Source organism: Lissotriton helveticus, chromosome 1_1 (genome assembly GCF_964261635.1).
Source record: "Lissotriton helveticus chromosome 1_1, aLisHel1.1, whole genome shotgun sequence".
Lineage (NCBI taxonomy): Eukaryota > Metazoa > Chordata > Amphibia > Caudata > Salamandridae > Lissotriton > Lissotriton helveticus.
The window spans coordinates 939,200,810-939,215,990 of NC_136057.1; positions in this window are offsets into that span (position 1 = coordinate 939,200,810).

Below are 15,181 nucleotides of genomic sequence, written 5' to 3' on the forward strand. Positions count from 1 at the left end.
CTACACGAATGCTCTATGTTCAATGAAAAAATGTTGAAGTTAGAAAATGAAGAAATTAAGAAACTGGAAGCTAAAGATAGAATAGAGCATGAAGGAAGTACTATTATTTTGTCAGAAAGGTTGAAGTTAAAATTGGATTCTTTAGAGAAATCAATATCTAAAACTAGTGGTTTAGAAAAGAATCTGTATGTATGTTTAAAATGTCGTATTATTTTACGAAGAAATTTACATGTGGAAAGAGGTTTGGTGAATGGGGCAGTGGGTAATGTTGTTGGTTTTGTAAATTACCCAAATAGAGATGAGATTGAATTTTTAAAAATCAAACTTGATGGAATTGAAGAGGTACAACAAATCAGTCGTTGTTCAAATCGATTTTTGCTTGTAAAAGATTTATATGTCCGACGAAAACAGTTTCCTGTTTGTTTGGCATATGCGGTGACTATTCATAAATCTCAAGGTTTAAGTGTAGATAGTGCTTTGATCAATATTGGAAGTACTGTGTACAAAGAGGGTATGGCCTATGTTGCTTTATCTCATGTTAGAACTTTACCTGGATTGTATCTGATTGATTTTGATGAGACAAAGATTAGTGCAGATCTAAATTGTGTGAAAGAGTATAACAGGTTAAGAAGAGAACATGCTCCTAGTTTACCTCAATATCCTTTAATTGAAAAGTGTGTGGTAGGGTCGAAAAAGGAGATATGAGGAAAAATGTACTGAAGTAGTTGAGAAACGAAGAAAAATAAATGAACCTGTGATTGGTAGTAAAAAGCAAAAAGTTACTACTGAAGAGATTGTTGGATTTAAATTTGAAAACAGTTCTGGTGTCAACTGCTATGCAAATGTAGTGGTTAATGTTGTTGTTTTTCTTAAAAGTTTACAGCAACAGATTGTTGAAAATTGGGACCAAACATTTTGTTGTTCATTAAATTCTGTGTTTCAGAAATTTAACAGTGATAATAGTCAAATAAGAAATGTTTTCTGAACTTCGAAATGTTTTAGACATATGTACTGGACTAAATCAATTTTCCCAGAATATTCAGCAAGATTGTCAAGAATTTATTATGTATATGCTTACAGTTTTACAAGATGAAGGTGTAGATATTGATAGTCTTTTTGGCCTTTCTTATAAATGGCAACATAACTGTGGCAATTGTTCATTTTCAAGATTTATTGATAAACACACTGAAAGATTTATATATTTAACATTACCAGACTGTAAAGCAGTGTCTTTCAATAATCTAGTTAGAGATGCGCATCAAAACATGGCCTGTTCTCAAATTAACTCAGAAATGTTATCAACATTATTTATCAGAAGATATGGACAGTATGTAATTTTAATGTTCCAATGGCGCAGACCTGATGGAACAAATTGACAACTTCAATAAAAAATGTTGTGGCTTCTCAACTATCAATTTCTGGAAGAACTTTTGTAACTGTAGCAATTATCTTCCATGATGGTCCTTCAACAACATCAGGACATTACACAGTTTATTTGAAATCTCCAACAGGCTGGACTCACTGTAATGATAGTCAATTGACTTTTAAAAAACGTTTGCCTTTTGACTTACCAAGTTCTTATCTGGTGTTTTTGCAACCCAAATTTCAGTAAAATTACTTGGCATAGGAAGATTACTACTGTTAAGAAAAGATACACTGTTGGTCAGAAATATCATGCGAGTGAGGGTGATGGAATTTACAAACTGAAACTTGTATTTGGCATAGTGAGAGTATCAGGTACAGGTTTAAGTAATGTTTAATGGAACAGAACACGTTGGAACGTTTTATTCTAAAGGTCGGGAAAAGAATGGTTAAGAGTACAATTAAGTAATTTTCAAAATAAGGACTTTACTCATACTATTTGGCCGTGAGGAATAGTATCTGAGAACAAAATGACTACTTCAGATAAATGTTGGTAAAACATGCTTTTTTGGAAGTTTATTGAGAGGTATTTAAAAATAAGTCATATTATTTTATTAGTTTGTGATTGTTGAAGATGTAGCAAACTTACACAAGAAATTGCGATTTAGAGAAAAACATTTAAGATATGTTTTTTTCTCATATTTACATTATATAATCAAATGTTGTCTGGGTTTTTTAAACACAATAATTTTGATTGTGGTTTTTTTCCCCGCTGTTATATGATGAGTCGTATTGAGCTCACTGTTTATAGTGAAAATCAATATATTCTGAGAACAGCAAAAATAAATCATATAACATATTGTACAAGTTATTTTGTATTTTGTATTCACAAATGTTTATTATAACTGTTTTGTTTATTCTCTTCCACAGATATTACATTTATAAGGTAAGTACGACTAATAAAAAATACTTTTTCATTGGTTTTTTATTTCTGTTTTTCCCTATACTTCCCTCACTCCCTCTCTGTTACCCTAACTCTCTTCATCTCCTCACTTTATCAGTCCCCTTCTCTCATGGTCACTCCCTTTAACTCATCTATATTTTCTTCTTCTCCAATTTCTTCAGTACCCCTCTTTTTCTTTTCCTCACTTCATCTGTCAATCTTGCTACCTAATTTATTTTTCTCATTCCCTTGTGCTACCTCCTTTTCATTAACTCTCTCACTCATATTTTGAATATTTTTTTCTCCTACTTTTATTGTGTGTAACTCAGTCTAACTTCTCTTCCTGTCTGTATCTCACCCCTTTTTTCTTTCCCTCTCTCTTTCCATTACTCTCCCTCACACTCTTTCACTCAATTAATTCCTCAGGGGCAAATTTAAAAAACCCATTGCGCCTCTTTTATACCGCCTGTGCATAAGTTTTCTTACGCAGTGGCAGTGCAAAAGAAGTGCCATAGTGCAGAGAGATGCATCCCGTAGTAAAACCCTGCACCACATGAAACCAGTCTCAGGTTTCATGTGGGCATATCCACGCAGGGGTAGGCATTCCGTCACAAGAACTCCTTTGAAAAGTGATTCAGTGAAATCTACAAGATTTCACTGAGTCACTTCACCAACACTAATGTGTCAAAACATTGCATCTGTTGAAGCAGGTGTAAAGGTTGACATAGCACGTTACAGCTAGAGGAAGTTGGAAAAGTGCTGGAGTTGCGTCCTGCATGCAACTGAATTTCAATGCTGTGCAATCTTTCAGCCCTAGATGTGATGTACATTATGAGTGGTGCAAGGATTAATTTGTGTATTGCATCTTTCCTGGTGCATCTTTACTATTTTGCAGAGATGTATTGGTTAACATAAATCTGTCCCTCTGTTCCATTCCCTTGCTATGCTTTCCTAAGTTCCCTCATTCTCTTATTCAATTTTCTAATCACTAATTTACCAATTCTCACTTTAACTTACCTCCCTTTTATCATCCTCAAATCCCCTTCCTTCATCGTCTTTCCATTTCCTTTACCTTCACTCACCTAACCCTACTCTATGTATCTCTCTTTGTCCTTTACTGTCCATCCATATATTCATCCTCACTCCCCTTCTGTGAGTCTTGCACCCTTACTTTTTTTCCATACTGTTCTTCACATAGTTTTTAATTTTCTTTAACTCACTACCCTACCTTTAAACATCTTGGGGCAAATTTACAAGCCTTTTACGCATCTTTTGCGCCGCTGTTGCGTCACTTTTATGACACAGCACCGGGGCAAAAGATGCATGTTATTTACAACGTGACACATCTGGGAGATACATCACGTTGTAAAACCCTGTGCCTTAAGGAAGCGTTCTGGTGCTGGGGGGGGGGGGCGTTCCTGCGCAGGAACGCCTGCTAAAAGTGGCTAAGTGAAATCTACAAGGTTTGACTCAATCATTTTCAGACCATGTCAAAACCTTGCACCTGCTTGAAGGAGGCATAAGGCTTGAAGCAGCATTGAAACAGCATTAGTTGAATGACCCCCCAAGGAGCATTGCTGAAGCAGCATCGCACATATGATGCAGCTCCAGCAATGTGACATCTTTATGACACAGATGCGTCACGCATATGTGCCATTTTTGCCCCATGGTGCGCTACATGGTAAATATGGCACATCAGTGGTGGCAAACAGGTGGTTTTGCTTGTCATAGGTTATGTGGCGCATCCCTGCTATTTTGCAGATATATACCATGTAACATACATCTGTCCTGTAGTTTCAGTCACTCTTTTACTTCACTATGTTCAGTCACTATACATCCTTTACCTCACTCATTTTCTCAGTCCCTTACTCCGGGTTTGTCATTCATTTCATTTAGTCATTTATACACTACACTTTCATTCAAAAGAAAGATGACACAGTGCATAAGAAATAGAGCTCTTTTTTGAAAAATGAGTTAGTTCTGAAAAGAACTTTTTTTTTTGGTTTTGTTATTTTGTATTTTTTGTATTTTTTTTATCAAAGTTTTATACTTTTTTGGGGTTGTTTGAAACGCAAACTGAAATCCTGAACTTCAAAAGTGTTCAACAGGAACAACAAAAAACTGAAATTTAAAAAAATTATCGTCTTCTTGTGCACACATGCTCCGTGATGCGCTTTTCAACAAGCACAAGGCTTTGTTCAGAGTATACAAGAATTTCGTTGCACTTGTTGCACCTCATGTGCACCTTCTTTAAATATGGCCTCAAGTCCAGTTCAGCAGTTGAAGGAGATGGAGGTGTTGCCGATGAAGTGCTGGCCACAGCTGGTGGCATTTGTGTGGCCTGGGCTCTAGTGGATGCCTTCGCAAACTGCGCAGGGTGCACTTGCCTCACATGTCTCATCATTGTGTGAATTGAAAATGAATATTTTTTTTCACCTTCTTTAGTCCTTCAGGATATTTAAAAAATTGCCAAATAAAAGATTCTTCCACACGCCGTTAAGGAGGTCGATACTGTCCATCAGAATCAGATGGCGATGATTCCTGTCTGGCTGCCATTTCAATAATTTCTCAGAGAAGCTGGAGAGGGTCCTTCTTCCACGAGAATGAAACAGATAAAGAGGGAAATGGGTGGGGTTTTTGAAGATTCTAGAACTGAAACTACTATGAACCAATGAAAAGTGTTGTTTTTGAGTCACATGACTTGACGTGCGCGACCGGGTGCGCGCACGTGGTGCGCGCACCCGGTCGCGCACGTCGCTTTAAAATGGCGTTTTGCCCAATTTTCATAAAAGTTTCAAAACTTAAAAAGGAGGCAAGGTAGAGACACCCTGACCTCCTAGACCTTCTCAAGGGGTCCCAGAAGAATCTCGACGGGTCAAAAAAACCTTTTTTTTTTGTTGAACAACAGCGCGGTGCGCGCACCCTGTCTCAAAATGGCGTTCAACTCGATTTACATAAAAGTTTCAAAACGTGAGAAGGAGGCTTGGAAAACACTCCCTGACCCTCTAGGTATTCTCAGGGGGTCCATTAAGGACCCCCAAGGCCCAAAAAATCCTTAATTTTTTTTCTAAAAAGTAGCGAGGTGTGCGCACCCGGTCGCGCACGTCGGGTTAAAATGGCGTTTTACCCGATTTACATAAAAGTTTCAAAACGTGAAAAGGAGGAAACATAGACAGTCCCTGACCCCCTAGAGTTTCTCAGGGAGTCCCTAAACAACTCCGACGGGCAAAAAAAAGGTTTTTTTTTTAAATTTGCGGGGTGCGTGCACACGGTTGCGCACCTCACAATTGAATTAAAAAAAAAAAGTCAAGTTATGTGACTCAAAAACAACATTTTTCATTGGTTAATAATAGTTACAGATCTAGAATCTTCAAAACCCCACCCATTTCCCTCACTATTTCCTTTATTCTCCTGGAAGAAGGACCCTTTTTGGAGCTGGAGACAGGAAAAAGAACAGGATGGCAGAAAGACAAGAAACATCATCTTCGTCTTCTGACTCCCACATGGAATATCGTCAGCCAGCTAAGAAAGGGAAATCTTCTTTTAATTGGAAGTTTTTTACTTTTCCTGAGCATCAAAAAAGGTAAATGCTCCTAATGTAACGTGTACCCTTTGTGGTACTGTTCTTTCAAGGGGAAACCCTCTTGAAAAATACTCTTTTTCTATACATACCATGTTAAGACATGTGAAAAATGTGCACCCTGTGCAATATGCCCAAGCAGCCACAAGAGCTCTGGCCCAGCAGATTCCACCAGCTGCGGCCAGCACATCTACAGCTCCACCTCCATCGCCAGCAACAGCAGAAATGGACGTTAGGCCATATTTGGGACAAGTGCATATGCTGTGCAACAAATGTTGTGATATTATTGTTTATGGAGAACAGAGCCTGAACCTAATTGAACGCAGTATTCAAAGTCATAAATGCTCTGAAAGGAGATAATTTATTTTCTATTTTTCATTTATTTTGTTCCGGTTGAACAGTTTCCTTGTTGCAGTTCCTGAATTTTCTTCAAAAAAAAAAAACTCTACATTTTTAAAAAAGGAAAAAAAATATAAAAAAACTGTTCTTTTCAGAACTCATTCAATTTTCAAAAAAGAGTTATATTCTTAAACACTGTGTCATTAATTTTTTTGAATGAAAGTGTAGTGCATAAATAAGTGATTGAAATGACTGAGGGAAGGAAGGGACTGAGTGAAAGAATGAGAAAAGTGGAGTATGGTGAGTGACAAAAGAGGAGTTGAAGAGTAACTGAAAGAAGGGAACTAAGGGTAGGGGAGTAAGTTAAAGGGACTGAAATACTAAAGGAAGGGCAATAAAGAAAAGAGAAAAAAACTAATTTCAGTGTTTTGATGTTGTATTTAAATTCATAATAAAAAAAAAATTACACATATTTTATTTAGGGGTTAGCATTTAAAAAACCTTGCAAATTCACAAAAAAAACCATAGGTTTTACACAAGTTATAGTTAGGAATTAGCATTTAAAATACCTTGCAAATTCACTGAAAAAACCATAGGTTTTACACTCGTTATAGTTAGGAATTAGCATTTAAAAAACCTAGCAAATTCATTGAAAAAACCATAGGTTTTATAACAGTTACAGTTAGCTGGACAATTTACTCATACAAAACCATTGAAATTCCCACGTTATAGTTAGTTGTACTCACTATAACTGGCGCGCCCGCAAAGCACTGCTAATGACGTCACATATTACATCACTCATGACATAGTCAGTGACATCACTCATGACATCACTGATGACATCTCAAATGACATCACTGATGATATCATCCTTGTGAAAAAATGGCAGACTCTCTCTCAGTGTAATATAAGTTTTGATACACACATTGAAAAATAGAATCAAATAATTACAAAACAATGTAGAAACTAATTCCACTTACAACAATCTATTCAGAAATTGCAAAATCTACATACACATTCGCACATTCACCAACATATCTATATAGTTACTCATGCACATACTCAATCATCATAAATACTCATTCTTCTATACATTTTGTTACAAATCGACACTCATCCTTAGAGTTACTCACACACATACTCACACAAGCAAATAAATTATAAAACAACCATACACTTGCTTATACAGCTATACATACACCACTGCTCTTACTTCTACAGAAACGTACATATACTTTTTTACTAAAACTATCTCTTATAGGAACAAAAAAGTATTTATACAGAAACTCTTACAATTTCTCACTCTCACACATACTTACCTATATGCATCAATTCTTACTTATAGTAATTTAAAACATATGTAGTTACTTATAAAGAAATGATTCTGACAGTCATTCACTCACTAACACACCTATACACACACTCATCCAACCATACAGTCGTGCACACATGCTGTCTTCAAAACATATGCAAACAGTAAGGCACTCATTCATTCAAATATGCACAAAGTAATACTTCCAACCAAACTTAACAGACACTCATACTAATACTAAAAAAACTAACTAATAACCCATATAGACAATCATGTAGCTACTCACCAACCTAAGCATCCGTCTATAGATAAAGGGAGACAGTGATACAGATATTTACAATTTTAAACAATAATTGGTAATACATATATTTAGTAATATACACATAATAAGTTAGTTTTACAATCAATTAAATAAACCCATCCATTTAAACTCTAATTTAATCGTTTGTTCTTCCATCGATGTTTAGGTACACATATATAAAATATATTTTTTTATCAGAAAGATACACATTCACTGGATGATGTCATCAGTGATGTCATTTGAGATGTCATCAGTGATGTCATGAGTGATGTCACTGACTATGTCATGAGTGGTGTAATATGTGACGTCATTAGCAGTGCTTTGCGGGCGCACCAGTTATAGTGAGTACAACTAACTATAAAGTGGGAATTTCAATGGTTTTGTATGACTAAATTGTCCAGCTAACTATAACTGTTATAAAACCTATGTTTTTTTCAATGAATATATATATATATATATATCCTACTGGAGGTTGCCAGTAGGTAGTTATAGTTAACACCAAGGGCCAGATGTATGACCCACCAATTTGCGACTCACAAATTGCATCGCATTTGCAATTCACAAATTGGGATGAATAACAGTGTCTCAGACACTGTTAGAGATTCCTAATGGGATTGCAAATTGCATGCCTAATGAATATTAATGTGGCTGTCACAATTTGCGACAGTATTAGGAATTTCTAGCACTCCTAGTGATGGTGGCCTGCTGGGGACAGCAGACCACCATGTCTGGGACTGCTTCAAACTAAAGCAGTCTTTTTTTAAATGAAGCCCATTTTCCTTAAAGGAAAACGGGTTGCCTTTAAACAAGAAAATTCAAACTTTTCAAATTCATTTTTTAAGGGCGGGCAGTGGTCCCTGGGATCACTGCCTGCTCCTAAAAATATTTTCTCATATAGGGGAATGCGTCCCCTGGGGACCCTTTCCCATTAGCGAGTGGTTTACCACCTACATGAAGTAGGTGGTAAACTGAGAGTGTTTTGCGGCTGCAAATGTGGTCGTAACACAATTGTACATGGCATGATGACTCGTTATTAGGAAGGTATGTCCCTTCCTAATAGTGGGAGTCACAAATGATATTTTGCGAGTCAGTGACTTGCAAAATAGCATTTGTTCATGCCACTACACTTTTTTTGCGGTCGCAAACTGGTGAATCTCCCATTTGTGGCCACAAAAAAAGGTCGTACATCTGGCCCCAAATTTCCATAGGTAAAGCACTTTTTGTTTTGCCAATTACTTTGGAGCTGACAAATTCTCACAAAATTCTCAAAAATAGTTTCCCACTCACTTAAGCTGTTGTTTTGAAAGTTTTGGGTGAATCGTTACGCGGGGTCAAGCAATAGTGGGTCCCAAAACAGGTTTTCAACACAGCTACAGCTCTAACCAATGAATGGAATTACACCAAATGTGTCAGAAAACTTGATATTGGTCGGGAGAAGTGCATTTTTCTCTTTTGGTATAAATCCGTTCAGTAATTTTAGAGACATTACCTCTTGTTAATTTTCTTTTTGTTCTTCTCTCTGTTCAACTGTGATAGACTGTTTGAATAAATTCAGGTTTGGACACCATTTTGCTTTTTGAACCACAAGATACTGGCCTAAATGAGGTGCATATTGAGCTCTTAACCGATTATACTCCATTACATAGCTTTCAACCGCACTTACTTTCTTCTCAACAAAATCAATCAGAAATAAACCAAAACATTTTCTAATTTGAGATAAAGCAATATATGACATTCCTTCTTTGAATACAATACTACCAATATTAACAAGACCAATATCCACACTTAAACCTTGTTAATTATGAATAGTTCCTACATATGCTAAAGACACCGGGAACTGCTCTCGCTGAATATACAAGTCTTTCACAAGTAGGAAATGTACAACACATCTACCAATCTGCTTAACTTTAGCAATACCATCAAAATGTATGACTAAGTATTCCACAATATTTCTGTTTGGATAATTAACATATTTCATAATGTTACCCATTGCAACATTAACTAGCCCTTCTTCAAATTTCAATAACAACATAAGGTTACACGAACATTTTTACAGATACGTAACTTTTTCTAATCCTGTAGTTTTCAACACAGACTTTTCTAAGCTTTCTAATTTTGATTGCAGTTTCTCTGTTAGAAGCACAGTAACTCCTTGATGTTACATTTTATCATTTGCTCTAATTTTGACAATCTCTTCTTTTTCCAGGTGCAATAATTGTTCATTGAATTTACTGCACTCAAGGGCTGGCATCAAACAAACAATAGACGTCTCATCCTGTACGTTACTTCAGCAGCTGAAACATTACTTGGAAACAAATGTTGATGAGGCGGGTTTGTAATACTGTCTTTCACGCTTTTGTGAGGACTCCCACTCTTATATCCTTTAGTATATCTACATAATGCATATCTGATATTTTGGATTAACTCTTTATCTTGAAAGTGTTCACAAATGTTTAAATTTCCAATGCTTCCTAATGAATTCCTTGTTTCATTTTGTTGTAGTTTCTTGAATACAAGTTTTCCTTTTAGAGGAGTTAGTTGTAGAAGGTCTCCAAATCCTATTAAGTGTTTTCCTCCAAAAAGCATGTCATAGTCAGTTTTTAAAATTTGCTGCATTCTTAAATTTATAAAAGCCAGCATTAGGTTAGACACCATACTATCTTCGTGAATATTTAGTAGCTTTAATTTCTTTAATACTTTTCATGGCAAGTATCAACATATAATTTGTTGTATTGCCATTTGTTGCCATGTTAAACAGGTAGCATTAACAATTGATGAATGGTAACTCCTTTAACCTTATGAGCAGCAAACCTGTTGCTGTAGTGACTACACATGACAGCTTGGACTATGTTGTCTTCTGTATGTATTGAAATGGAGTAAACAGGCACTTGACGCCGTACTTTGAAGTATAATGGGTGCCTTTTGTGTTTCATGGTTGCTACGAACCAACCTTTACTTTTTAATGGCTTTAATGTAGCCCCTGTATTCACTTTAGTCTTCAACGGTCGGGCACTGGAGACATTTCTGACTTGGACACATTTTTCTGAGGTAAACATCACACATCTGTCTTCCTCACTGTCACTTTACAATGAAACGGAAGAACTGTTGGATGAATATTTAGACAACAATGGACTTCATTTTGTGTTGATTTGCCTCAGCTGATGTTGCTGCTTGGCCTTGTGGGCAAGCATATAACGTAGTTTCTGGAACATTCTGGTGTCCATTTTGTTATCTCGTGATGCACTTAGTTTTTTCTTCACTTTGCAAACCATTACAAAATGATTCTCCTTCCCACTGCCTTTGCATACTTGTCCAAGGGCGGGACATTTACCTTTGTGTGGAAAAGAAAATCCACATCTGAAGCACAGCTTCTTTTTCGTTGGATACATCTTTCTGTGTCCTTCAACTTTGTGTTTCTGCTTACATTTCCTGTTCATGACTGACTCACTCTGGGCACCTCTGGCCTCCATGTCATCAGCTTGTCGATCAGGACGTTCCTCAGCTCTGGCAGCCATGACAACTCACTCCAGACTTAGGGTTTCTCTCAGCATTCATCATTTGAATGAATCTGACAGACATCCATCGATAACTCAGAGACGTGTAGCTACTTCATCATTGAATTGATTGAAATTACAGTTTTTGATCAGTGTATAAAGTCTCTCAACAAAACTGTTGATTGTATCTCCAGCTTTCTGTCAATCATGACTGAAAATATATCTTTCATAATTGACATTCAGCATTGAATTGAACTTGAGATGTAAAGCTTCTTTATTTTGACAGTATGTGACAGCCAGTTTGTGATAGTTTCTTTATTATCTTTTTTACTCCTTCACTGGCATGATTTCTGAGATATTCAACAATCTTTTTTGCATCTGTTTCTTCCAGTGCATTTGATGAAATCGTAAAACATTTTAATCCAGGTAGTCAATATTTCAGCAATATTGCCCTTTTGCCGGTATCGAAGGGAGGTGATGGTTTTAGGAATGCGGCAGCATCATAACTTGTGTAACTTTCTGCTGTCGAGAGAGGAGCTCACTCCGGCAGCACCTGATACCCACTTATAATGGCACCTTCGTCAAGCAATAGCCCAGTGCTACCACCTGGGTTGTCACACCCGTTCTTTGGTTGTGAGGTGCTGTCTTCTTCTTTAGCAATGAGTACCAGCTTTTTTTCTTGCAAGGGTTGATCCCCCTTCTGACCTCTTTGCGCTGTATTTGATTTATTCTGCTTTTAGCTTTTCTGTGCATTAGAAATGCTTCCTCTTCCAACACTTTTTGAACTTGACTATCACTGTCTTTAGAGCTTCTATGTACCTGGTTGTATTTGCCTTTAGCCTTATCATTCTGTATGATTTATAGCTTAGTGTTGCAAAGTGGCTCAGTAGCTCTTTCATGGCCTTTCTAGCAGGTTTCTGGCCAATGATGAGTAAACTTTTCAGCAAGGTTTTTGTTGTCTTTAAAAGCTTCACACTGGGGGAGGAGCCGCGCCAGCGACCAAGATGGCCGCTTGAGCATCGGGTCCGCCGGCCGCCACATCCTGACCAGCCATCCGGCACATTATCCTGAACCCCGTCCCTACCATCGGGTGGGGGATCAGCACCTGAGTCACTAGGTGAAATTCTGGTTCGATTGGGTGATTCGGCGACAGACTATCGTCGTCCGAAACTTTGGGGCCTACGAGTGTGGAAGCTGGGACCCTGAATGTGGCATTGGCCGCAGTGAAGTGCGACAACATCGGCCTCCGGGACCGGAAGTGGCCGGTCGGAACTTGGTTTATTGCGGGAGGATCACATTTGGAGTGCCCTGGTCTACCTATCCTGGTCTGAGATCAAATTGCTGAGGAAACTCCCTAGACCCATTTGCGGAGTGGTGGGTTTCTCCTGGTCTGGCGGTGGCAATGGCGTCGAGAGGAGACCCTGAGAAGCCTCAGACGAAAGTGAAGACCACTAGACAGGTCCAGTCTAACAAAATGCCATCTCCAAGGGGTCCCCAATTGACACTAAGCGTACCCTGACGGGGAGCAGAGATGGCGATTCAGTCGGGGAGGATCCCAATTTGAAAGATTTGATGGCAGCGATCACTGGGATCCAATCGTCCTTGGGTAAGATGGACACTAAACTGGACTCGGTGTCGATCGAAGTGGGTCTTATAAGAGCTGATTTCACTAAAACGACTGAGAAAGTTAAGGACTTGGAGGTCAAGACGACGAGTCTCATCAAGGATGTGTCGGAGCTGCAGAAGGAGGTGCGAGATCTTTAGGCGACCCAGACTCAATTTGACCGAAAGCTCGATGAATACGAGGGACGGGCGCGCCGCATACTGCGAGTACCGGAGAGGTCGGAGGGGATGACTCCAGACCTCTTTGTCGAAGAACTCATCTTGCAGCATCTTAAGCCGAAATGCCTCAGTAACTTTTTTATGGTGGAGAGGGCCCATAGAGTTCCCGGAGGTCGTCCGAAGACAGGGGCGCCTCCTCGTCCTATCATTGCCCGGGTCCTGAATTACCGGGACCGGGATGCCATCCTGCAAACGGCAAGATCCTCGGGCCCGCTGGCCCATGAGAACTCATTGCTGCTGTTCTTCCCAGACTTCACCCAGATGGTACAGAAACAGCGGCAGAGCTTTATGTCCATCAAACGGCGATTGAGGGACCGGGAGATGAAGTACTCGATGATGTCTCCGGCTCGTCTTCGGATTGAACATGGCGGAAAAACGTGGTTTTTCGACAACCCTGAGGTCGCCGTGGACTGGCTGGATCGGGTCGAGGGTCCGGACGCTGGGGGTCAGGCCCGGACTGATGGTGAAGATCAATGACTTGTCGTTGTGTCTGAGTCGAACTAGTTTCGATGGTGACATCGTGGGACTGGTTGGGGTTGTCCTTTTTCCCCCCCTGGACCATCTTTTATCCGTGACTCTTTTTTGCACTTTATCGGGGGGGTCGTGGTTGGTTTGGGGTGGTGGGAGCGGGCGACCTGTTGTAAGGTTCTCCCCCGTTTTTCTACTTTTAGATACTTGTAGTTAGTTGGGGGTGACAGGCACACTGTGAGTTGGGGATGAGCGTATGCTATATGCAGGGGTATAGGGAGGGGGGTTGGGGGTCGGGGATTGAGGGGCTTTTGTTTGTTGGTTTTTTTTTTTGTGTGACCAGAATCTGCTATGGGTGCCTATGGATATCCTGTCCTTTTTCGAAGATATGAATGGCTTCCGCTAGGTTGGCTCTTGGGTTTTACGTCGCCTGCTGGAACGTGAATGGCTTGGGCGATAAGATCAAGCGCACTATGGTGAATCCGCTGATTAGAAGGCATTCACCGGACGTGGTGTTATTGCAGGAAACCCATCTCATGGGTAAACGCTGTATGACGCTCCACAGAGGGGGCTACAAATTAGTGGCGCATGCTGGCTTTACTTCTGGCTCTAGAGGAGTAGGGATCTTGGTGAAAAACTCCTTTCCTCTCACTATTCATTCGACGTGGTCTGATAATAGAGGCCGATATGTTGGAATATCGGGGCTTTGGGAGGGTAGGGCTGTCACATTTTTGTCTATTTATGTCCCCCCAGCGCTACAGGCGGATACTTTTCGCGGTTTGGGCCGAGTGTTTCTCCCGCTGCCTGTTGGAACGTTGGTACTGGGTGGGGACTTCAACGCTGTAATGGATGGTGTGCTAGACAGGACTCACCCCCATGTGCTTTTGCCTTCCCGCAGATGGCTGGCGGATTTTATTGCCGCGTCGGATTTGGTGGCTGGGTGGCGACTTCGGCACCCCAGTGATGTGGGCTATACCCACGCCTCTGCGGCGCACCACTCGCTCTCTAGGATAGACCATGTTCTATTGCCGGTGTCTCAGGCGGCCTCTATCCAGGAGGTGACTCATTTGGCACGGGGAGTGTCTGATCACTCGCCGATTTGGCTTCGATTGCGGATGGGACAGGGTGATGTTGGTAGGGTTGCACCAATTAATGCATGGCGCCTGAAGGACCCTGCTGTAGGTAAGGAACTTGTGCGTGTCACGGATCGTTACTTTCAGGAGAACGAGGGGTCGGTTACGTCGAAATGCTCCCTGTGGGAGGCTTACAAAACTGTTGTACGTGGGGAGGTACTCTCCCTAATATCTGGGCAGAAGAAGAAGAGCAGGGCGGAAATAGATAGAGTGGAGGTGGAGCTATTGGTCTTAGAAACCGCTGTCTCCTCGGGGATCGACCCTGGGGCGGGGCACCATCTCAGGTTGCTCCGGGATGAGTACAGGACCCTGACACGTGATAGAGCAAAGACGCAACGCGCTAATACGCAGAGTAGAATATACGAACATGGTGACAAGGCCGGGAAGTTGATGGCTTGGTTGGAAAA